This window comes from Neodiprion virginianus, chromosome 2 (assembly GCF_021901495.1).
Source record: "Neodiprion virginianus isolate iyNeoVirg1 chromosome 2, iyNeoVirg1.1, whole genome shotgun sequence".
In the NCBI taxonomy this organism is placed as follows: Eukaryota; Metazoa; Arthropoda; class Insecta; order Hymenoptera; family Diprionidae; genus Neodiprion; species Neodiprion virginianus.
In genome coordinates, this window is record NC_060878.1 from 34,217,019 (window position 1) to 34,242,259 (window position 25,241).

The following is a 25,241-nucleotide window of genomic DNA, read 5'->3' on the forward strand; positions in this document are numbered from 1 at the left end:
CAGAAGCCGCGAAATCTCACCGATTAGTTATAAAGGATTTGTCACCCTTATCCGAGGTGTGTGCAGCCTCGGATGTAAATTCACTCCTCATGTGGGCTAACTGGCTGAGGATGTTTATAGCCGTTATTTATATTTTATCAACCTACCTAGTCATTGGTCACACTCGTGTCAACTTATCGGAATATTTAACATGCGTTCTCGACTCGGTTCCATGAGATAATCTCTGAGAGCAGTGCAGCGGTACACGATGGTTGTACGTCTCTCGCAGCAGCAGATAGTCATTCAGATTTCACATTGTGCGGCTATAAGCGTTTGCCATTTCTGTCTACTCTATTTTGACGTTCTCGCCGCGCCAACTTTATGGCCATTCACGCTCGTGTGGTTGTCCCTCCCACACTCACGGGCGACACGGACATCCAGAGGCACCCATACAACCTGCAGGGTGTGCAGGGATCAGTGCGTTTCCTTGGATTAGCATAGGGTGCGTCGCCGGACGCGACGGACTTATCGCGTCTCGTCTCAATGACTTTGCCAAGCTCAATGCTCAATTGCGTAAGGCGGAACATGCTTAAGCTCAGCGCAAACGGAAGCTGCTGAGACATTTACGCCGGCGAGTGATTAACGTCACCTTCCCTCTCGTAGCCACGCTCAAACTTTACTAAACCTGCATGCAGTCCTCTGGCAAACCCGGTACGCATCCACACACATGCACGCGCCTACTTATCGTAGGTACGAAGATTTTTCATGCCGACCGTGAACGCTCAATTTCTATAAGACGATCAAGGTCTATTCTGCAGACGGTTATGTCAGGGAGGCTGCAAGCAGCTCGGGCAACGGAGGAAAAACGATGAATATTTGATATCATAAGCGATATGCAGGATCGAGTGCCCGGGATTATGATGTTTTCTGCATATGTACACGGAAAAAAATATAATGTAGATTTTACATCTGATGTGGTGAATTTTTATGGATTCAAATCTACGTCAATTGCGGTAGATCTACCAGTGCATACCGTAGCTCGTACTCTTGGTTTTGTAACTCTTACTATCGGATTTGTAAATCTTGCCACAATTGCCGTAGATTTAAATCCAAAAAAGTGCTGTCCATGTATTCACCTCAGGAGTAGTAAAATCTACAATATTTTTCTTTCCGTGTATACGGTAGAAAGAACGTTTCTTTTCTTCTTTCCACCCGATTAATACATCGTCGTTATCGTCAACTGGAACGCAGGTTCAGTAGAACAAGCATATTTGATTCATTGCCAGTATTGTCACGAACAAAGGTTACGTTGTCCATTTAAAAATTAAAAATTTACCGCCTGGAAAGCATAGGGAAGCGAATGAATTATCGTAAATGTAACAGTTCCAACAACTCTGTTACATTTTCTTCAATCTCCAATTAACCACTGCCTCACCGGTAATTAGAAGACGATACAGGCACACTTTTTAATGTTCAGCATTGCGTATACGACTTGAGGGATAAAATCTGGGTTTCAGTTAAAAATTGGGTTTCAATAATAGTAATTATTTTTTTATTATCTCAAAAAAAATACTCAATTTAGTTGCCAAAATTTTGCACCCAATACGTACGTCAAAGTGGTGAACAACCATGAAAATTCATGCAAGACCATAAACTGTATTTGTCCGAGGTTTAATTCTTGACGCGACGTAAAAGGAAAAAGTGATATTGCATAATAAATCCGAGGGGTTTATGCACTCTCGGAGTTATAACCCTTACGCGCATTTACCGTCAATTTATAGCTAGGAATTCCGGTAAGCCAGCTGCATGTAAACCTTGTCGGGTTGACAATAAGATGCGCCTACTTCTGTGCACCGTCCGGGAGTGGAAAAATGAATGCTAATGAATGCAAAGAGATCGGGATCGAACGGACAATGGCAGTCAACCTGCCGTGACGTGACCCGGAAACATGGAAGCTTGCCGATCAAGCCAAAGCGAGGATATCTCTTTTATTTTCTTTTCTTTACTCGATTTTTCTCCTCTCCTCTCCTCTCCTCTCCTCTCCTCTCCTCTCATCTCGATCCCTCTCCACCGCTGTTCGTCTCTTCTTTCCTCTCCTCTGTTATCCTACTTGCTGCCTACCGGCCATGTGTAACTCTTCGATAGATCGAACCAGCGATCGAGGCAGCCGCCGATCGCGGTGATCTACATCTATCACGATCGCATCATAGACCCTGGCAAGAGGAGGCGAGCCTCGCCGGTCTCTTCTCCTGGGCTGCTTCGGGCAGCTCGAGAGTTGGGCATGAACCTTGTAGACTGCCTCTGAGTCCGCCGCAACGGTACCCACTGACCAGCTATTTATATACTCCACCGCACTGACAATGCTCAATGCAAAACCTGCCGAGCTTATTTGTTGAATCGATGTTATTTTACCGGGAGATATGCCCCATGGCTGCGGCTTACCTGCACCCGGAGTAGGAGGAGGTCGTTCTTTATGCAATCTGCAGGGAGACTGGATCCCGATTTTTAAATTCACGAAATACCAGAGCGTGCTGACTTTCTGTTGGAATATACAACGTATGTGCCCAACCTAACTCCACTCTTTGTTATCATCGGTTTGTAACACAGAGTTATTCCATCACCCTACCACCGTCATCTCATAAGCAAAACTCTCATTTGCCGAGCATATATAGAGAGTGAAAATTTCGAGTAGGTACGAATGGATTTGTTCCACTACACGAAGTGCATCTAATGTCAGAGCCGTCACACATTTTTACATTTCAAGTTCGTTAAAATCTGTTGTCCTGAAAGCTTTGTAGCAAGTACTGTGCTTACAATCATAGATAGAAATTACAAATCCGTACAATTGCAGGGTGTAAAATTGGATCGGACCGTCAGGCATATGAAAAGTTGGATTTATTTATTTATTTCAATTAGTTCGATTAGTTAATTGTAGTTTTCTTCGAACTCACGAGCATAGTCAAGAAGCTAATATAACAATTTCGCAAACAGCAAACGTCTGTTCACGAGTAAAGTATCGAATTATTTAAAATGCAGGAAAAATATCGCGTGCATGAATGCGTTGTGTACCTGCCGCTTGATCTCTGTCGAGTATAAAAATTCAGTAGGATCGTGAGTCAATGAAGAACTCGGATCCCCTGCGGAATGAATTGCATCAGTTTCCCGCGTGTATATTGGCTTCCAGAGGAGGCCTCTTTAATGACCATAACAAGAATCGTTTAGGTATTAGTTCGTGCCGGGATATAATTTCTGCGGCGTCATTCGTCCGAAGAACTATGTGTGCGTGCGTGTGCGAGTGTGTGTGTGCACAATATGCCTCCTGCAGCAGTCAATAAAGTATATAAATTATACATGTATATACATAGTCACACACATGTACGTACGTACATATATACATATTATGTATGTGTGTATACGTTACAGGTAGATGATCACATAATTATTTTATTTGTTATTAATCGCCCCTGGTAATGAGCTATCCTCCGAGGTACGCAGCCCTGACGGAATTGAACGCATTTATCATCTATTAATTGAGCGATTTGTTTCTCTTCAACTAATGAGACTCCAAAGTCAGGTGAGCTTCACCGCTTACACTTGCGATCATAGCCGCAGCAGCCCGAGTCGATAATCGGTTTTAGCTTTAAACGACGATCGAATACTGCTTCTTTACTTTTCGTCTATTTTTTATTTATTTTTTTTTGTTCTGCATTCTTCACGCTCGAAAATGTAAGGCTTGTGCTTCTTAAATTATTTGACAGGTTTTTTTAAAAATTGCATGAATGATTTGTGATATATAAAATAATTTTTCTCCATTATCCATATGGATATAAATTGAGCACCTATAATTCATGAATTTTGATACTGTGTAACAATTCTCGCGTATAATTGAATTATATCCTTCGGAATGACGATATCCACATCAATCGCGTAGCGTGACGGTGATGCAGTCACGTTCTACAACCTACTGCATTCTCTGTGGAAAATATTTAATTTTAAGTTATAGATGCCATTAATAAGCGCGCGCTTAGGAATCTGTACCTACGATATCGTAGTGGGGCTGTGATGGGGGGAAGGGGGGGGGGGGAGACCAAATATACGAATACATAGTCATCTGATAATAACTAAATTAAGATGCCCGCGTCAAATACGCGGGGTAATATTTTTCTATACTCAGTGGCCGCTTCTGTTCCAAAGCTTCTCAACGGGAGGTCGTCTTTCGAGCGCCGATCTACGGACATTTTTACATGTTTTATTTGACAATTATACCCTGGAAATTACGACGGATAATTTTTATACTGCAGTTAGGAAATTATAGCGTGTTATGTGCAATCAGGAATTTTCGATTTATACGTATTTTGTACACGGGTACATGAAAACTTTTTCTCCGAGTGGCGAGTAGCTATTACAGGTACGAAAGTTCAGCGTTTCGTGGTATTTTGGGAGTCTATTAGGGATTCGAAGAAAAAATTATTCGGGTAACTTTGGTATACTCAAGGAGGCGTAAAGTAATAATGCGTAATTTTGAGGTGACGAGAATTGTGTGTGAATTTTCTTTATTTTACTATCGAATTTTTGATCTTATTAAAGTACATCGTTACCTAACATTTACCAGAACTCGTTTTTAAAATTAATTGAAATCAACCGACATCGACTGAAATCACTAGCAAGTCATTTATTAGGAAATTTTAGCCTTATTAAATATTTCATACCCATGTAAATAGTAAGAAAATACTAAAAATGTTCTAAAAGTTGTCCGAATTGACTAAGAATGAATTGGAACCGGATGAGAAGTCGGGAGAATTTAGGAAATCGTTCTTTTCCGAAGTTAAGGGAGAATTAATAACACTATTAGGGAAATACATAGCCATATTGGACAAACCATAGATGTAAGATGATTGACGACGGTTCGAAACTTTGACGACGAGTTTCACGTTTCTCCGTCACGCGTAAAAACACATCTTCGACGACGAGCGTGTCTCCCGTCCGTCCACCTGAACGCACACGAAGCTCACCTGAGAAGTGGGTAACTACAGCGTTAACCCTTTCTGCCCCCCCCCTCTCAGTTTTCCCCCGTCAGCCGCTGCAGCGTTTACTCGAGTCGTAAATCGACTCGTCGGAATCCGATAAAAAGGTAGGTATTTAACGTCCGAACGAAAGACACGGGTCACGTTTGAGTCGATGACAAAATAGTAGCCCATTAAAAGCCGAGATTATCGCTTTGAAATGAAAAAAATGTCACCCTTTTGCCTTCGAGTAGATCGTAAACACGAGTTATGCCAACCTTTCGGCGTCTAGGGTAATTAAAGTATTAATAAGATGCGCTTACAATACGGTAGCTCTGTCTTACACGCCAATCTTTTTCTCGTCTACCGAACGTCTATCTTCTTCCACGTTGGGATGACTTGGAATTGTCATCTCGTTTAGGGATATCTGGAATAAAAACTTCTCGAGTGATCAGATTTGTGCAAAGTTGTTGGAAGGTATTCGTCATAGCAGGTGGGATTGGAAGGGTTGAAAGGTGAATAGTTAGATCTGAATTCAAGTTCTTTTCCACAATTCAAATATCGGCGAAGAATTTTGAGGCGCGGTTATTACATACCGAGTTGTTGAATTTACAATCTTTCTTTTCTGCTTAATTTTCGGGATTCCGAGCGTCCGACTTCCGCGATTCCATGATAATTTTCAGACCCTGCAATTTCCAACTCCATCGGACAACGATTCGATTTTCGTAACTCTTCCATTTTTCCTTTTATCCGCGGTCGCAGTTTGCGAAAACTCACATACCTATACGTGTTGCGAGGTTAAAAATTGCTCCAGATATTTTTTGGCTCCTTACGTATCATCGAGAACGTGACACATAAATCTACGGCTGGAAGTGTAATCGAGGTAGATGAAATCCTGAATGTCCTGCGGATCTTCGTGACCGGATCTGCAGACGATGCCCCATGGTTAGCGCATTCGGATCGTGACGTTGAACAATTATATCCGCAATTACGTCTGCTGCGCAGGTACATAGTTAGAAATAGAGACATTGTTATAGGTATAACAGACTTTATACGTATATCTCTGTGTATGTACATAAATAAATACATAAAGTTACGTAGTTGGATATATTCCGCAAGGTACGAGCCTCGTCGCGGTCGCGGCCACCGCCGAGCCGCTCGTTCCAGACCGCCGAGAGACAGGAGAGCGACAACTTGTCCGGAGTGTGTTCACGATTCCGACCTCGTTGACCCCGACCACCATAAATTCCATGTCATCGGTTGTCATAGGGCAATTTTTTTATTTGCCTTTTTATAGCCGCGAAATAATGTTCGTCCCTATCCTACTCCTCGTATTATAGCGCTTTATTATCTTGCTTTCGGTGCTACGGATAGACGTTGAGAATATTTCGACACTCTGAACAACGAGAGGAAAGCCGATTAATTCGTCGGAAATTAATATATCCGAGTTAGTTTTCAAGATTTTTTCACGGAGACTGGAATTGTTTCGATCTTTTTCCCTCTTTTTAGAAAATCCAAAAAACTTTTCATACATTCGCAAAATATTTTTCAAAACTGTGCCCAATTATTCGTAAATATTTCTCGATTTCAATTTATTTATTTACCTGCTATATCATTCGAGATCCTATACAGGCATCGATTTGTAGCAAAATATAAACGAATCGAAGGATAACGAATATATTGTAGCGTTCGGCAAGATGATTTTTTCGTTTAATTTCTCTACCTATTTACATACATAGTATATATGTTATATGTATACATATAATACGTATAATGGCGCTCCGGAAGCTCGTAGGTAGTGATAGTTTCGCTCAAAGTTTATATCGTCGATCGTTCACCTCCGTGAAGCATTGAGAGGCTTAATAAAATACTATATGGTAAAAATGCTCGTATACAGGCAATAAGAATTCACCGCGGGTGTGCAGAGCGGTAAAGTCTTCTGGTAGCTCGGCGTCTCTGCAAGCTACATAGATTACAGGCAGCGTATTCTTGCGTGCAAATACACACTTCGTATCGCCACGCCGCTTGCAGAAGCCAGAAATAATAAGTTTTATATAATACGATATAATCTATTAAGCCTTTCCTTTTGCTCGGGACATGTGCCGCTTATTTTCGGACTTCAATCCCGCGCCGAATAATCTGCAAAGAGCGAGGCGTCTCCTCGATCATGCATTTATGTTACATATATCCTCGAGACAAAAAGGGTGCGGAAGGTGAATTATTCAGTGCCTATACATATATCCATCTTAGGTCACGCTTTTATGCAGGTGTATATATATATATGTGATATTCTTGCCGCCCACATGATATTGCTGATGCTGCTGCAGGGGCGTCGATGTCTTTAGTGCCGATTTTACTGCGGATCAATCCAGCGATTTTATTTATTTATTTATTCCTCTTTTACATCGGGGTCATTGAATATGAATGTCTGGAATGAATTTTTTGCTACTGCGGTGACGTAATACAGCAGCTCAATGGAAAAACATTAATTTGAATTAATTATTAGTAGTTTTTATGTCAGGAGATGCACGCGCTTTAATATCCGTCGATTGCACCGGTCAACACGAATTTAGAGTCTGGATTCTAGACGTCAAATTTTAATTTCCCCTATGCTACTAACGAAAGAAAATACAGTTTTGTTAGATAAAGTTTGCTTTTTATTTCAACGTTCTGCTACCTGCCGCTTATACCATCCACCGAAAAATTCAAGACTCGTTTCTCAACCTAAAAAAGACCAAAACAACCGATTTTGGTTATTATTCGATGTGTAGAATCAAAATTTAATCATTTAAATGCAAACCCAAAAAAAGAAACCTGTTTTTCGACGTGTATCGACTATACAAAAACTCTCGAATGCAAACTCTTCAACCATTCACCGATGGGTAAATTGTTTCAAAAGTTATTCTAATTTCCGGGTAAATTAGATTTTTGTTTTCTCGCGGAATGAACTTTCCACTTACATCCACTTCCGTTTCGGTTATGTGTAACCTAGCGCTGTTGCGAAATTGAATGAATGGTCCAGTCATGGTAAAGACGGAACCATTGAATACGTTTAATACATCAGTAACACGTAGAGTGAGTAAAGGTTTTGTTGTTCCCGCGTACAATAGTTGATTGTTTTATTTATTCAATTACTCGGGTAGTAAATCAGACCGCGATTTTGCGCTGTGCTTTAGCGCGAATCGGTCGCGTCGCAGGTGCGCGCGGTGGCGGGTCTTTTGAACCCAGCGTAACAAATTCGCGCGCGGTTCTCTCGTTTCCATAAACAGACGAAGAAAGTGCATTCCTATAGTTGCGCGGGCGAGACTCGTAGTTACGGTCGGTTCTTTGGCGAAAAAATTACGCTAAGCCACCTGCGTCGCTCCGCAGTCAGTCGAAACTGAACCGCATGCGAATGCGTCTTATGAACTGTTGCAAATTTCGTCCCGACGTTATCGTTGCAAGACTCGTAGCTTGAAAATTTTTCCTACATACGTACAGTTCAAATCCTATCTGTCAATTTTTTTTTCAACGATTCATTAGGCAACGATTGAAAAGATATTTACCCTTTATACTTTCGACAAAAATTAATCTTGCGTAAGAAAATAAAAAGGAGAATAAGTCGAAATATATCTGTTTACGAGTGTTTAAAGGATCTCGGTGATTTATCACGATAAAAACAAAAAACATAAAAAGAAAGGGGTATTAAAACACTCGAGAGATAAAGTAATCGAAATACAGAACAGGAGAAAGAAAAAACGGACCTGGATCACTCGTAGTGACGTACTACGGTATAGATCGAAAAACGGTTCAATTCGAAAAGTTGCGGCGTGTATACGTATACTATCGGACCGATCAGGTAACAAGGAGCCATCCGAACCATAACCATGGATCAACACCCTGGGCCTCGCCGCTGCAGGGCTGTTCACGTATGGGTGTGCGTATGTAAATAGCCGGTGGGTGTACACGTCTACAATCCTCGGGCTCTCCCTCCTCTCCCCCTCAGACGCCTCGCCGTCATGGTTCAGGATTCAGGATGTTCCTCCTGGTCCGGGGTGGACAGAGACAACAACGGACATGCCGGGGGAGTGTGGCTCGCGACTACATCGGCCCGATGCCAGTCCTGGCACATTTTTATGTCCACCTTACGCAATAACTATAACTTCCCTCCGACCCGGCCTCCGTTTCTCTTTTATTTCCCAACTCTGATCGGGCCAACAACAACTTGTTGTCCGAGGAGGTAGGTGTACTCGACGATAATTAGGTGACTCCGTTTCTTCACGTTTTCTCATCTCTCCGCCATGCTTTCTCCTCCTCTGCAGTACCGTGCTGCACGCAGTGCAGGTATATGCAGTAACGATAGGGGAGGATGCAGGCAGACCCGCAGCTGCAAAACCGCGAATTTAATTAACAATAAAATACCCGCACTCTGCTAATTATAGTCGTGTTCGATGGTGTTCTGGCCGTTTTTCGTCGACAGGGTGTTTGGGATGTTCAGTTTATTGGATTAGAATTCCGCTTAACTTGCCGCCAACACCGTATTCGGGTAGGTAAGGTTAGTACCGGTTATTTATCCTGTACCAATTATTGACCTCTTTTGGTTGTATCTGTTTGATCCTTAGTTCTAAAATTACCAAAAAATAAATTTGTAGTGTCTAACCCACTAGCAATTGCTTCTAGTCAGCGAGAAATTCCCAATTTAAGCCGGCAATTTATAACTTTCGAAAATAAAAAGGTCAATAATTGGGTCCAAACGTGTCAATAACTCGTACGCTTATCTTGGTTCAATTATTATGGAATGACAGTTGTATGGAAATTTGAATGTATTGTTATAGCGTTACGAAAGTGAGATTTTTCTTACACATTGTTTCTATTACCACCGTGACGGACTTGTATTTTTATTCATAATGAGTAGGTGAGGTTGCCTTGACGATCCTTTCGATACCGTATTTCTCTTTCTTTAAATTCTTGCACTTCCTTACGAGAGACTCGTGCGGCAGTGGCGGGGCCTATGATTGGTGGAATCGGGTTAAACCCTTCCTTGCAGGTGATTAAGAATTGTCTTCTCATCTTCCCACGAGTCCTGCACCGCCAGTCTAACTCCTTAAGGACCCGAAGAGTCGATCTGGTCAGTCTCTAATTGTAAGCCTGAAACTAAAACTCAGGCAGCCACCCATAGCGTGGAATTTTCTAGAATCAGGTCATAAATAATCCTAGTGTCTAATAAGGTGAAGCAACGCTAGTCACCCTTCAAATTCTGATACTTATTAGCTATGGATTTAATTTTATAATACATGTATGTATATATGTATATATTATTAACGTGAGAAATGTGGTTTTGCAAGGAACACAGGGAACGGTTATACTTTTTATAGTGTGATTGATAGAAAGATATTGCGATTGATGAATTTCTCATGATGTCAGAAAGCAAAAAGTATGCAAGTGTTTCATTCGTCCTGGATATTTGCATGATGACAATTTGCTTTCGCATAATTTATAGCTTCACCGTGTACGTCATTTATGCATCAACGTCACACATGCGTACCTACACTGCGCTTAAATGCCGGCTGGCGAATCACGTGGTTACGACAAGCGAATATAGTTATGTGTAGGTGTTACAAATTTCACAGATTGCTATTACACTGTCACGCTGTGGGTCGACCTCGATTTCAACTTCGCTACATGACGGGTTCTCTTCCGATTGTGGTATGTAATACCACTGATTGATGAGTCCTTAATTCTGAGGAGCAGGAATTTTTTCCTTTTTTTTTTCACCGTCAGTACCGTGAAATTTTATTGTAATAGTTCGAACACCCGCGGGGGGTAAACGAGAGTAAAAAGTGAAATTCTAAAACCGTAGAGGAATCGATCGTCGACCTTTCAATAACAAGTTCATTCTGTCTCTGCACCATATTATTGGCATAAAATTAACTTCTGCTCGGCGGATTAATCTGTTGATATCTATAATAGTTCGTTCGATCGGTGTGAACGCGCCTTACTGCAACTCTGGCGTAAGCTGTTTGTTCTCTTCCTTTTTCATTCTGCCTCTCTCTCTCTCTTGAATAGTGAGTTATCACTGCGCTCTTATAGAATACGAGCGAATCGCGGCGGTTATGGGTTATTGCGTTGGTCCCCGTCATCGGGGTGGTCCATGTTTCAACACTGGCTAACTGCGACACGACGTGCTGCCATATCTGGCTTAACTCTGACGCTGATCAATTGCAGTTGACCGGAACAAGTTAATGACCACCATAATCCACAGCTCGAGAAACCTCGCCGAAATACGTGACACAGCTGTTGGTGTCAGACAGAGACGCATGTCCGAGTAAAAGAATTTCTGATTCATCGTTACTGAACTTTTCGAAACACCCCATTTATCCGGTTGACAAGACTCACGGATCGCAAATAAGCTCCGATTCGTTTCAACGACGTATTTTCCTCGGCGAATAGCTATTGTTATCGGTGTTGTAAATTTCTGTCGGAGCTGTTACAGACGCGTTTGCGGCCGATAATTACGAGCCCGCAATATTTCCCCGAGGAAATGATAATAATCGGTGCAAAGGTCACACAGAGACATAATCTATAATTACATCAGCTGTAGTCACACACGATTACAATTCCTACGCTTGCTTGCTTGCTTGCCAAGCTTGCTGCAGGCGCGGAGAGGCGACCGCGTCAACGACGCGACGTGCCCGCAGGTTGGTTGCAGCAGCCAGGTTAGCGTCCCGGGGATCCAGGAAACACATCGGTCGAGACGGGGAATGGGATGAAAGGAAAAAACAAGAAAAAAAAACAGTACAATGAATAAAAAACAACCCCTCAGGCGCATACAATTAATGAACGATATTATTCAATGAAATATCGTTCCACCGTTTACGGGGTGGATCGGCGTATAAGTTAAACCGCTGGAATTCTATATAATCGCATGGAAGTAGTCACATTACAAGCATTATTAATTTTCAAAGTGGTTGTATTTCCGTGATTTGTTGCTCATGGGTTCATTCTTTGAAAAACTCACCTACGGTACTCGGCTTATCGTCACGTAACTCACAGAATTTTCGGAACGAATAGAATCTGCAATAGTTAAAGGTCATCCACATATTGAATCTAAGATGCAGTCAATACGAATTCTTTTTTATAACTAATTATTTGATTGAAAAAATTGTATGTCGATATTTTCAAATCGGTATAAAAATATATTCGAGACTAATTAAAATTCTTCGAAGTCTTAAGAATGAAGCATGTAACACAAACGAAAAAAGTTTTGATCCAAATATGGACCAACAGCATCTCCCACTTCTGCATATCGGTGATCACTCGCATGATCGTTCTTATCTCGATGAAAATGTTCCGGTGTTGCACTCTTCTTTTCATTTGATCCTCACCTTTGAAAATGCCGACCGCGAAACCGCGCTACTACGACTTCCAAAATTAGGCAGATATCCTCCAAGTATCTCACGCCAGAGTTGGAGGATAATATTAGGGACTGGGAAGTTTTAAACGATTTCTTTCTTGGTCACGGATCTATCCTAATTTATATAACCTACTTACTCTATGATCGCCATAATCAGTTAGAGGATTAAGGGATAATGGAAGTTTTTCCTATGATAGGAACTTCATTTTTATATGTTCATGTTTCGAGGCTTTAAGTACCTGTTGACGCTTGGAACTAATACAAATAAGGGAGCAGCCATAAATTGCGTCATCGAATTTTGAGGGTTCTCCACTCCCTCCTCCTTTTGTCATCTTCTATCAGATTTGAGAACTCCCCCTCTCCAAATGACATAAGAAAAATTGCCGTCTCCCCCTTCCACCCCTCTTACTGTTTAGGTGTTTAAATTAAATTATAAAAACTTTGTCTATCATCTGTGATGGGAGCCACACTAGTCCCGACCCGCAGCGTCTCAGCGAAACCGCGGTAATATAAATATTTTTCATTTGTGAATTTTGCGTTTGGCATATGACGTCATAATTTCCGCCGATGACGGAATTTATGGACGCTCCCTATGTTCGAACATTCGTACGTCGACGAAAAACGATTTCCAACAGTCTTCAACTCTCTCGAATGGCGTACTCCCGATTTTCTGATTCCCTGACAGCGAAGTTTGGAAGAAAGGCCAACTGTCATCAGGGGCTGGGTAGGTACCCCGTCGACCGGCTTCATACCGCAGGTGCAAATACTCGTTATGGCCATTATCTCGTCCACTTGTATTGAGCAGTTCGCGGGGCGAGTGGGTGACCGACAATCGCGCGTCGGTGTGTACCTGTGTATATGATACAAGCTCGCGGGAGACGTTGGCGCCACCGTGGCGGCACCCAGCGGTGTGTTTCACCAAGAGCCTGATCGAGACTCTTGGAGCGAGTGAGTGAGGAAGGGGAAATAAAAGAGATCCAGCATACAGCATCCAGCATCCAGCGCCAGCACCGCGGACCGTGAACCACTCTGCATGCATACACACACACACACACGCTGAAGCATACGAAGATCAAGAGAGACGGAAGAGATCTTTGTACAGCGCGCGGTCCTCTTATTAAATCACTAGTATAAAACTATAACGTTATGTTTATTATTTTCTCCGTTAGTACGATACATGCACGGATACGGCTGTGTGTGTGTGCGTGTGTGCGTGTGTGTGTTTGTGCATCTGCATGTGTGGTACGCAAAGTTCTGGGCAACCGGGAATGGCGCACGCGACTCTTTATTTCTTCGTCAGGACGGGCGGAAAGAGAGGACGGGAGAGAGATAGAAAGAAATAGAGAGATGGAGAGAGAGAACGATAATCCACACAGGACGTGATTATTGTATGTATAGGAATAATATTACGACGCGCGTGCTCGAAAGTTGGAATCGAATGCTTCTTTAAATTTTTCACATCGCTTTATTAATTGACTTTGTCTACCTCTTACATTCCTATCTATTCGTTGGCTTGATCAACGGATTAGGATAAAGCTGACATCGCAAGTCACAATCAGTTTTATATGCTCTGGTAGAGCCGCGTACGTTTTGTCCCATACATTCTTAGATCAGATATTCGGACAGTATTTATGTATGTAATAAATGAATCGTGTATTGGTACTTTAATCCTTCTCTCTCTCTCTCTTTCTCTCTGTCTTTTGTTATGAATCGAGTGAGAACTAATGAAGCCGGCTATTACCTGCAGCCAAGGCAAAGTCTGTTTTCTATCAGTAGTAGTTTAATTTTAATGCGGAGTAGTTACATGTAGCATTCCGATTTGCTAAAAAGCTCAGTCATCAGATATGTAACTCTGCAAGTTTTGTACCGTTGGACTTTGTTTTTGGTCAGAACTTTTTCAGTCGACTAATTGCAAAACTGGTAAATATTTTTGAATCTTTTTGTACATCCATACTGTAAAGAAGTTGACTAACAGAGAATCCGGACAGAATGAAAGTATTCGCTAGTTCAAAGTGACTCACAATCAGTTTATGCAATCCTAATACCACTGGAATTGCAGAAAGGACGGGAAAAATGAAAATAAGGAGACTTTACAATGTCGCTAGGATCAAAAAATGGTATAGTACAAGGTACCAAGGCGAGTATTATCGTTGGAGAGCATAAGACAGGATCTACCTCGGCAAGTTCCTCGCGGAGGTGGATGTACCGAAAGAGTTAACGGGGACTGGAGAACGGATACCCGGTATGGCAGACACGGCCGGGTCAATCCGGGTACACGGAATACAGCGTCACCTGACAGCGGGAGTCCTGGTTTTCGACGGATTTCGAGAACCCGCGGAGAGTCAGATTTAAGATCACGCGAGTTCGGGCTGCGGGCCGCATCGGCGCGTGTACCTCGAAGACCTCCGATGCCTCGTAACTCTTTTACTCTAGACCAGGCTTTGCTAGTGTGGTTGGTGCGGTATCACGGACTCCCTCGATGCCTTACGAAATATTCATATCTCACTGTGCGCATTGTGTCTACGTGTGTATCGTATTATACATGGCACAGGTCCATATGGATGCAACGCAATTACTCAGGCCTTCTTCTCGTGTCTAATAAAGGAGAATGAAGTTATCACTTTTACCGTCTGGTGGTGGGTGAGCTCCATAATACCTACTACCTACCGTGCCGTTAGGAAATATGTTCTTCAACTTCGGATTCGTTGGTTCAGGTAGGCATATAAAGCCCTGATACGGTGCACTAGCCTCAGGTGTTGAAACACCTGAACCCTTGTTCAAAATTCATTCAACTTTTTATGACGAGTACGAGTGAAATACCGTGGGTGAATGAGTATACCCAAAATAGTGAAATTTTTCGTTGCGATTCTAATTAGAAAATGACAACCACCCGTGTGGGTAACGTCGTTTAGGATCGGTTGGAATGATCGAAAGACGTTGATTTGAGGAAACGAGTTTCACCGGATGAAGAGGTAAAAACACTGTGAATTTCCACACACCGATACATGCCTGTACACGTTATGACCACTATACTAAAATACATAAGCGGTTTGGTGATTACGACGGAGAGCTAGGTGCCGGTGGGCAGGTGCGTTTGTCTCTGCGTGGGCATCGGGTCTATAACGTAATATACCTGCCTACTTTGGCGCGGAAGAGTAGGTGCGCGTTGGAGTGTCGGTACGGTTATGAGACCATAAATATTATACGATGGCGCCGAATGATATTGTTTTACAAATCCAACAACGGGCAAAGGAGGTCGTTTGTCCGTGTGTTCGATGGAATTGAGAGGCCTTATAAACTTATAACCCGCCTCACGAAAGCTCCTACGGCTCTCCATGAGTTAAGGAGACACGACGGTGATTATTTTATTTGCTCCTCTTTCTCGACGCCCGTTGGTCGCGGTCAACGTGGAATTCCTCCGAACCGGGTTACGAACTTCACAGCGACCCGGCATATACGTACACACGTCTTTTCTATTGATTTTTTTTCCTTCTTCAAAACTTTCTCGTTGTTTCGATTATCTCGCGATGCCTTCGTTTCGTTGCACTTTCGCCTCAATAATTTCAAACTCTGCTCACGACCTAGAATCATACAATTTATATACCTCGTTTACTGTTTTTCGTTCCTTAACGGAACCAGAAATGAAACACAGAACATGTTTAAATCTTGTAATTCTCATCTTCCGAATACATCTTTTATATACGTTCGTGTAATGTGGAATTAGGGTGTGCAAGTAGTTTATCGAGTCCAGAGTAACGATGAGCTTTCGTCCCAAACTAGAAACACATTTTGCAAAACTAGAGAGTAGCTTGCTTCCATAATCAGTAGCAGTTCGTGCAACAAGTCCAGAGAAAGTATCTTCTTCGCGATGTCGTTAAACCTTGTTCCTGGAATTGGACCGACAATGAATAATGACTGGGGAGGGCAAGTGTGCGACAACAAGAATAGTAAACGGGTTGTTTTTCGCCTTCATCGTATAACAATTCATAAAGCTTCCCGGCCCTCCCGGTCTCCGGTGATCGATCGGTTTCGTCCTTGATCATCGACAGGTAAATCATTCGTCCGTAATGTCCGTGTAAGACACCTGAATAGCTTCCGAGAGAGGGAAGTTATAGTTGCGCAGGGTGCAGAGGGCGTACGCCAAGCTTAGATCCGTAACCGTACCAGCCTTCGGCCCCATCGACCTTACGCTGTAATCATCACAGCCAAGATTCGTTGATTGAACCGCACCTCCGTTCGCCGGGGGGTCGCATCCTTCCTCGATATAACCCGAAGCAATCAGAGCTTCGGCTACGCCCGTGATGCGACGCGCACTTATGTTGCACGCATACCGCACTCGTTTGTGTTGGAAGGGCAATTAGCCTGAACGTGGTCGCACACCTTATATCGAAGTCTATCGAAGTGTGTCGAGTCCGATCAGAAGGTAGTGGCATCCTGTCCACCAAGTTGATTTATGGGGTATTGTTTTGTGCCCTGGCGGGTAAGAGGAGGATGAGGAGCGCGGACCGTGAGCGGGAATGGTCGAAACGCGAGCGGGTCGGGAATAGTGGTTTGTACCGAGGCGACCCGGTGACTCGACCTGACCGGAGTCGACGTCCTATGGGCTCATTAGTCGTCTTGATGTCTTTCTTAATTGTCGATTCACCTTATTTATTGCCAACGATCGCGATATGCCCGTTTGTTGCCACCAGCTCGGTCAACTGAGAAATCCTCGTGCTGCTGCGGAGGAGACCAATTTACTTCAGCCTCGGAGGAAATTGTCTCTTTCTCTTCAGAGAGACTCCCGCGACTCTGCGTAGTATACCTCACCACCGGGACGCCGTTAAACTTGAGAAAGAAGAGTGGAAGAAGGAAGAGAGGCGTGGGCGTGGGAGGGGAGGGGGGGTGGGGGCGATGGAGATAGAACAAGCCGGCGTACGCTCAATTGGATCGTGCATACACAGGTAGTTACTTGTGTACGTGTATTGCAGACATTTTGATTGGTATGAACGGGTATAGGTACCGAACGATTTAAATAACGACCGAGATTCCATCCTCGAGTGGATTGATTTGCAAAAGCCTAGGGTTGACTTTTCTTGATCGTAACGATTTCGGGTTTCTCAGAAAATATTCTTTTCTTTCGCTGGATTTACGTTTTTTTTTTATATTTTCCTAGACTAGGTGTATACATTATGTACTATAAACGACTGATTGGTCAAATGTTATTGTAGATATGATGAGAGTCTGAAGGTTTGTTAATTAATTTTGATTCGGTAATTTCAAAAAGCATTTCAGGAAATTCATTATCTGTAGGTGTTTCATTTTTACTCGATGCGAATAGTGGAATATAATAGGCAACCGAAATCATAACAGCAGTTTTTGTGCTAACAATATTTATACCTCTCAGATTTGATCACGTAGATATCATCAGTCGATTCAGTATTGATTTTTTGAACACACTACCAAGTACCTACCTTGAGATTTTTTAAACCTGGGTGGGAAATTATTCTCTATTTATTTATCATGAAATTGAACAATCTTCCGTGATATCTCCGGCAACACTGTTGCGTGAAGAAGCATAGATGAACTCGAAGGCTGCACCCGAGCAGCGAAAAAATGAATCTTGTAGGTCGTAGATTGGCTCGTGGCAAGAAGAGACCGCTAACCATTTCCGGGTAGAATCTTCGTGCAGCGAGGCGATTGGGCATACGTATCGGCCGCACGATGCCCCAAAGCTAACTGACCTCAGCTAGCCTAGCCAAGGAATCTGAGGGAGACCCCAGACCCTGTGCCTCTGCAGCTCCGGTCTAATCTTACGTATAAGTTATCCATGTAGAGGCGTCGTCTTTGAGACGACGACGACGACGATGAAGAGGAGGAGAGGAAGAACTGGGAAGAGAGGGTTCCGAGCATTTTGGATCCAGATCTAGTGAGGCTAGAACGTTTCTGCCGAGCCGGGCGAAGCAAGGACTTCCTTGCTCCTCCGCACTGGCATTAACTAAAAATGACTGCCGACGGTTTCCGGGTCTCAGGTTCATCGAGGCAGCTCGTGGCTAGGAGGATCAGGTGTCATTACAGACCTTGCAGCGAGTCGCGGCATGGCAGCCGGAGACGCCACGGAATCTTGGGGTTACGTCGACGACCCGGACACCCTGACCTCCCTCTTCCGTCGACCACCGCGAGGTCAGGGGCGTAGCTGCGACGCGCGTCGATCATGTACCGTTGAAATGTCTTATAAGTTCTAGACCAACTGCACCTTCAGACCTGGTTATTGTTAGACTCGCGGGACAGAGTATTTTTGCTCTATTTACCGTCAAGTTTCGATCGGTCAGACTGTCCGTGATTAGGTAATCATCAAATGCCAAAATTGAACATTTGAAATTTGAGACTGGCACTTCAAGTTTTAAGTCGAGGTCAACATTTTGGTAAAAATACATTTTAGGGATGATTTTTTGTCGCGAAACAGGTCAGATGTTTATACATTCCCAGTTCAAGACGTATAACGAATTCAGCCAAAGTCTTTATTGGGTCTGAAAACCTATTTGAAATTACAGGTTCACGAAGGTATTCTTTGCGCGGAGGACAGTATTTTGTGGGGGCATAAGTAGGGCCCCTCTTCAATTATTCGTAAATTGGACTGCCTCTTAATAAAAATGAGTTATAATTAATTGTCACACATAACGACAAGCTAGAATCGAAAATCTATCATGAATTGTGTTGCCAAAAATAACTCCTAAAAAGTTGTGGTTATGAAAATTCTTCTGCTCGTGATATTTTTCCAAGTTTTATCATTACTATTTTCTCAAATATTCGGTGACTCCCTGTGTTTATCGTTGTTACGGCATCTTTAGAATTTATTACATGAGTAGGACAGTTAGTATCAGACATCTAGAATTATTTTGCACTTTATTGTAGAGAAAAATCAGTAAATTGTTAAATATTCGGGTTCGTGCAAAGAATACCTTAACGCACAAAGTATAACAAGGGCGAACGACAAGTGCGTGTTCTAGATATTTTTTTTAGGCAGTGTCACCTAAAAGCTTTGGAAATGTAATTCATTTTAAAGAAAGTCACAATCATCTCACACAAGAATGCACCAGTCAGAAAAACCTGCTTCGAAATTAATTTCTATAAGGATCATCTCACTTCAGAATCTTGAATAGATGGTAGGTATTCACTAACGCCTCAGCAATTTAACCTCATACGTATCACTATCGGCCAGTTAAGTACACGTCGTCATCAGCACGGATATCACGGTCCTTTTAATCGACTCTCATTATGACACGTTAATGAGGCTGCATCGTTCTTTCACGTTTCTGTCCGAAGATTCAATTTATCATCGTTTTCGTATGGTTTTTGCACACTACCGCGGAGCGCAGCCTCTTTCCAGAGCCATGTTGACTGCACGCTCTGCATGAGGTAGGGTCCTAGAGCGAGAGAGGGATAAGACAGGAGGAGGGCGAGAGAGGGAGAAGGAGTGAGATAGAAAGGTTGGGAGAAGCGAAGATGCGGCAGCATCAGCGGTGGCAGGAGCACGCGTTGGCACGGCGATGCCATCTTGACCCGCGGTCTGGCTGTCACCTTGATTGACTGATTAACATCATTAGAGGCTTCCCAACAAGCCTTGAGGATCTGATCGAGCCTGGACCGTTACCGTCCTTCTGGACACGGTGCTTAAAATGTTAATAAGGACTATCTAATAATATTCAGTAGCTCAAACAACTCGAGATAACACTCCGATCACCGCCAACCGTACACCGAAGCCTTGTTTTGGCTCTTTCAGGCTTGAATAAATACCGATATCACGGACCGGGGTCTGACGGGTGCCCAAAGCCTTCCTTGCTCACGTCAGTTTACCAAAAAACGATACAACAGAAAATACTCTTTTCGGTGGTAGCCAACAAACAGGTCCTCCTCATCTCTTTAGATTCTCTCATTTGCATCACAGCCCTTGCGATCGGACGAGCGAAAATCAAGCTCGCCGGCATCCCCATTTTTTACTCCTTTTGCGGCATCGTCTCATTTTTCTTCTTCTTATTCTTCATCTTCGTTGCGCACTCCGTTGTTGTATTGGTAATATCTGAAAAAGGTTGGATCTCCCCTAGTAAGTGATCGGCAGAAAAAGGAGAAGAACATCTTTTACTTATTCGCATTCCTTTCTGTAAGGTGTTGCCATTGCGGACTAGGGACGTAAGATTACTTGGAACGCGTTTCAGAGCAGGTATTCCTTTGAGTGGGCATTGAAATTTCGTACAATGCCTCCTCTTGTTATGTTTAGTCTATAACGCCAATGCGAAACACCGTGCTTTGACTGAAGGATTTTTTTTTCTTTTTGTAAGGTTGTATCGGGGCACCTGTTTTGCAGTTTGCAAAGTGCACAGTAGCACCAAAAGTAAAAGTATATCTCGTCAAACGTCGCGTTGCAAATTTTAGAAGCGTTACACAAAAATATTCTTTCACGTTGAATGGTCATTTTACCGATGATGAAACAGGATTTGATGCGGAAATAGCACACTGATCTTAATGCTGTCCTATATATAGTCGAGGGTAACAAAATAGTTCAGGTCTGTCTAGGTGGTCCGATTTTGGTCATGCCTATCTGCAGATAAAAATTTATATAAAAATAACTGCCCGAGAGTACAAGGGGCGACGAACGAAATGATACAAAGGGAGTTTTGTAGGACTGTCTACGGACGTCGCGTTGCGTCGCGTTGCGTCGCGTCGCTTCATCTTCACGGAGGGTACCTACTCCGATAAATCTCTGAGCTCTCGGACGTGTTTTCGTGGCAGGCCACTCGACCGTACGGACTAAATCTCTTTCGATATAAAAGGTTTTTGAATAGTGGGAGGAACTTGTAGAAGTCCGATCTTTTGTTAACGACGCACAAAGTTGTCACGCGATCGTCGTTGGCTGCGACTTCTTTTTACCAACTTACCACTGCCAGACTTACACTTATAGATATTCTATTCCTTATACAGTCTATCGTTCAACTTTTCAACTATTATTTCTCGGGATAAAAGGCCACTCTTTCCGGGGTGAAAATTTTAGATAGGCACAGTTGCGAGTTTATCGCTTAAATCCGATTTGCTGACAGGTTGCTTTTCATGTTTGTCATTTAAAAATTATTTCTTCTATTTACGAGTCGTGTCGAATTGTGCTAGGAGTTACTGTAAATTATACCAGGTCACCAGATTATTACTTCGAAAATATTCTTTCGAATGAAATAGTCGCTCGAGAAATCTGGTTGGGAGTTAAAAATTTTACGAGTTTTTCGATTGGAATCTAATTTCGTCGGATGAAGTAGGCAGCCAGAGTGACGATTTACGTTTATGTCAATGCCGGACAGTTCCTGGTTGAAAAACTTCGTCTCTTCTCCATATTCATATTATATTATGTATATTATACTTTGGCGAAGCTATATAACTAGTTTATTATTTGAAAACGGTGTGGCGCTTATAATTTCACGTCATTGTACGAGTGTATAATATATCTAAGGTTGGGCGGTGCGTGGTATTTCCGAAAGTTTAATATACCTGCAAATGACGTGGTAAATCATTCGAAAATTCTTGGCATTCCAACGCGCGAAAAGAAGCTGCTGATGCTGATGCTGCCGCTTTGGCATAAGATATACGCTATTCGATGTCGATGTGTGTATGTGTGGGTGGGTGGGTCCGCGAGCTTACGTATAAGAAGAAGAGAGCCGAAGAGAGAAAAACAGAGACGAAGAAAGGACGAGAAGTGTCGCTGCTCCGAACGCCGAAGGCGTGTATGTATACCTATACACAGCACGCGGTACACTTGTACCCTGAGCCATTCTTTTCACCTTGAACATAGTAAATTCCTCTATACACCTTCGTGTTCATTCATGGTTACCGGCGACAATGCCTGTGCACCTTACGCTGTCATAGAATTTAACCTCGCTTTTAGAATGAACGAGGAGGTTGGCATGAGGACGAGGAGGAGCAGGAGGAGAAGTGGCGGCAAAGAGGGAGATAGAGGGAAGGAGAGGAAAGGAGCAAAAAGTAGGCTAGACCGCCGACCGCCGGCAAAATTCTTCTCTCAAGTTTACCCCATAGAAAAGTTCCTATTATACTTTGACGTCGACGCTGACATTTTTGGAATTATCTCATTTCATGTTGATTTTATCGCATGTTTACTTTCTGGAACTAGATCTATTATCTATGGTGTTTTTTTTTTTTATTACTTCTTTTACTTTCATAATCTCTCTCTTTCTCTCTTTCTCACCCTATCTCTCTCTTCTGATTTCTTTTTACCTACCTTACCAATGGAGATCCAAGTCTTTCTACATACCGTAACGTCCTTTGACTGAAATCTGGACCGACCATATTCCAAAAGAAGAATAAAGCTTTTCCCTCGACTTCTTACAGCACCGAATGGACGGTTTAAACCTCTTTATTTTTTCTAACGCTATACATATACGCTATCAAAACCATGGTTTGTGTACTGGGTCTTTTTATATACATTCAATGCAGCGACCTTCTTTACACGCTGCTTGTCGAAATTCTTCACGAAATTATGTGGACATAAATATTTTTATTATCTTTCTTTAAACAAAGTTACGATCTGTGCAAACGGCTCATCAGCATCGTTTAATTATCGGTTAAAGGTGATCGTCGAATACGGAGAACTCGGTTAGTTTATTTTTCATACGGTGGTCAAGTCGGCTAGTTCCCCCGACGGGAGTTCGTTTAGTTATCCAATTTTAAACAAATTTTTTATCCCGCTCGTAACAAGATATACGCCTATATTTACAAACACGCTTTTTCGTCGCTGTTGCCGACTGTTTCGAATTCCACGCTCAGGTGTGGCCATACCGTCATCTTTCTAAGGTATGCATTTCGCTGTTACATCGCTCGCTCCACGGGCTCCTAGCTTGTCAGCTTTGCGGTATTGTGAGCCAGCAGTCGACAGAAAAGAACGACAAAAGATGCGCCGAGCATAAACTGTTACGCCGTTTTTTTCGATAGACGCCATACCACCACGCGGTAAAACATCTGAGGAGTTTGGCGAACCTCGAAGACTCGTCGGGGACGCAGTGTCAAAGGAATACCATTAACACCACATACTTTTTGCAACATGGGTCTTGGAAAGTGAAGAGAGCATGAAAAAAAAAAAAAACAAAAACCATACTCGGCAAAGATTAGCACGTCTAGGGTAGTGCAATCCTCTCATTCTCATCTTCTTTTGGGAAAAGCTTTGCTGTATTCATTTTTCCTTCACCTTTACCAACGCGGTGCTGTAAAATCGGAAAGTCTTTTCTTCGGTTGACTGATTTTTTTTTTTTGTTTTGCGAATTGGGTATCGAAAGTTCAAAGTTTATCTTCCCTTTATGGATAAAGTTGTGGACGGCGTTAGGAAAATATTTGATTTACACCTGTTCAGAGGAAGGATGTATGAGCATTTTTAATTTGAACCTTTGTGAAAGTACGCTGTTTAACTTGCATAATCAGGAGTGCACTTGGTCCCAGCGCGCGGCGCGGCGTCTCTCTGTCTGGTACCGAGGGCCGGAAAGGTCCTGCGCTCCGGGCTCTCAACTTTCAAGGTCCTTTGTCCCCGGCGTATAATACGGCAAGAACGCTGCAGGACACCGGTTCATTCATTCCTTTCCCACAGGATTGCCCGAATCCTGGAAACCTTTTCTATCCATTGTCAGATATACGTTTTTTCCCTCTTTCTTTCATTCTCTTTTCTCCTTCTTGTTTTTTTTTTTTTCTTTTCTTTCTACTGCACTGAATTTTTTTCACTCCCTCTCTTTGCATGGGAACCAGACTACGTGAAAACCACTTTTCTAGCTGTGAATTCTTTCCCATTTATACTTAACCCAGTCCAAGATTTTCCATTCAAAGTACGGAGATTATCGGCTTACGATCCTCTTCTGATCATGCAATCTTTCGCAATCCTTTGGGACTTTTCGCTGAGATACTCCGGACCCTAGTATTTCTTTATTTTTTACTTCTTGCTCGGTACGGCTGAGTGACGATGGTACCGTTTGCGGCTTATGCCTCACAGTCGCGAATACCAACTTCCAGGGTTACCTTAATCTCTTCGTGCGGTTTTGTCAAATTCTTACCTCTTTTTTTCACCCTCACGAACTGTTGGTCGAAGGTCAGATAACGCAGTGACGAGGATCACACAATCCTTTCAGCCGGTGAAGAGGGCAGCAATGATTTTGAGGATTTTAAGGATTTCCCGGAATTTCATGCTCTCCAGATTTCAACGAGTGGGGTGTGTTTGTGGATCTCATACCCCTTTATACTCAGAACTAGAGCGGAAAAAAATGTGAAAATCGGAAATGGAGAGCTGCAAAGCCTCAGTATTTTATGAGATGAGTCGAATTGAGAAAAATATTGGTTTTTCAATGGTCTTTAAGGTAGTTGCAAGTTTTTACTCGATAGTTTTGAAATTGAATAATTTTCTGGTTATTCATTACATCGAATCCAGGAAGTATGAGGTAATGAGAAAACCGCTTCGGTTTCCACGAACATCGCAAGACAACAACTGCACGTGAACCCGATCCAGCTATTTCGTCTCGGGCTCCAAAATGTGGGCAATTTCGTTTCCTGGAAAGAAGATCTTTAATCTTGGCAAACGGTTATTCAGAGATGAAAAAATGTAAAATATGACGAAAATAGGTCCGTAAAAATACACCGGAACCATTTAAACCGAAACCTTTAAATTCCGACTCAGCACCTGCAGTCAGCAGATTCAAACTGACAGGATTAGTCTCAGTTCGCATTCTTGCATCACTTCGGCGACCTTCGCACTTCCTCCTTTCCAGCATCCTGAGCAGGTAGCCGGTAGGCTGGCCTCATTCCCATTGAACTTATTCTTCGAATCCTCGAAAGCAGAATTGAATCCGGGACAT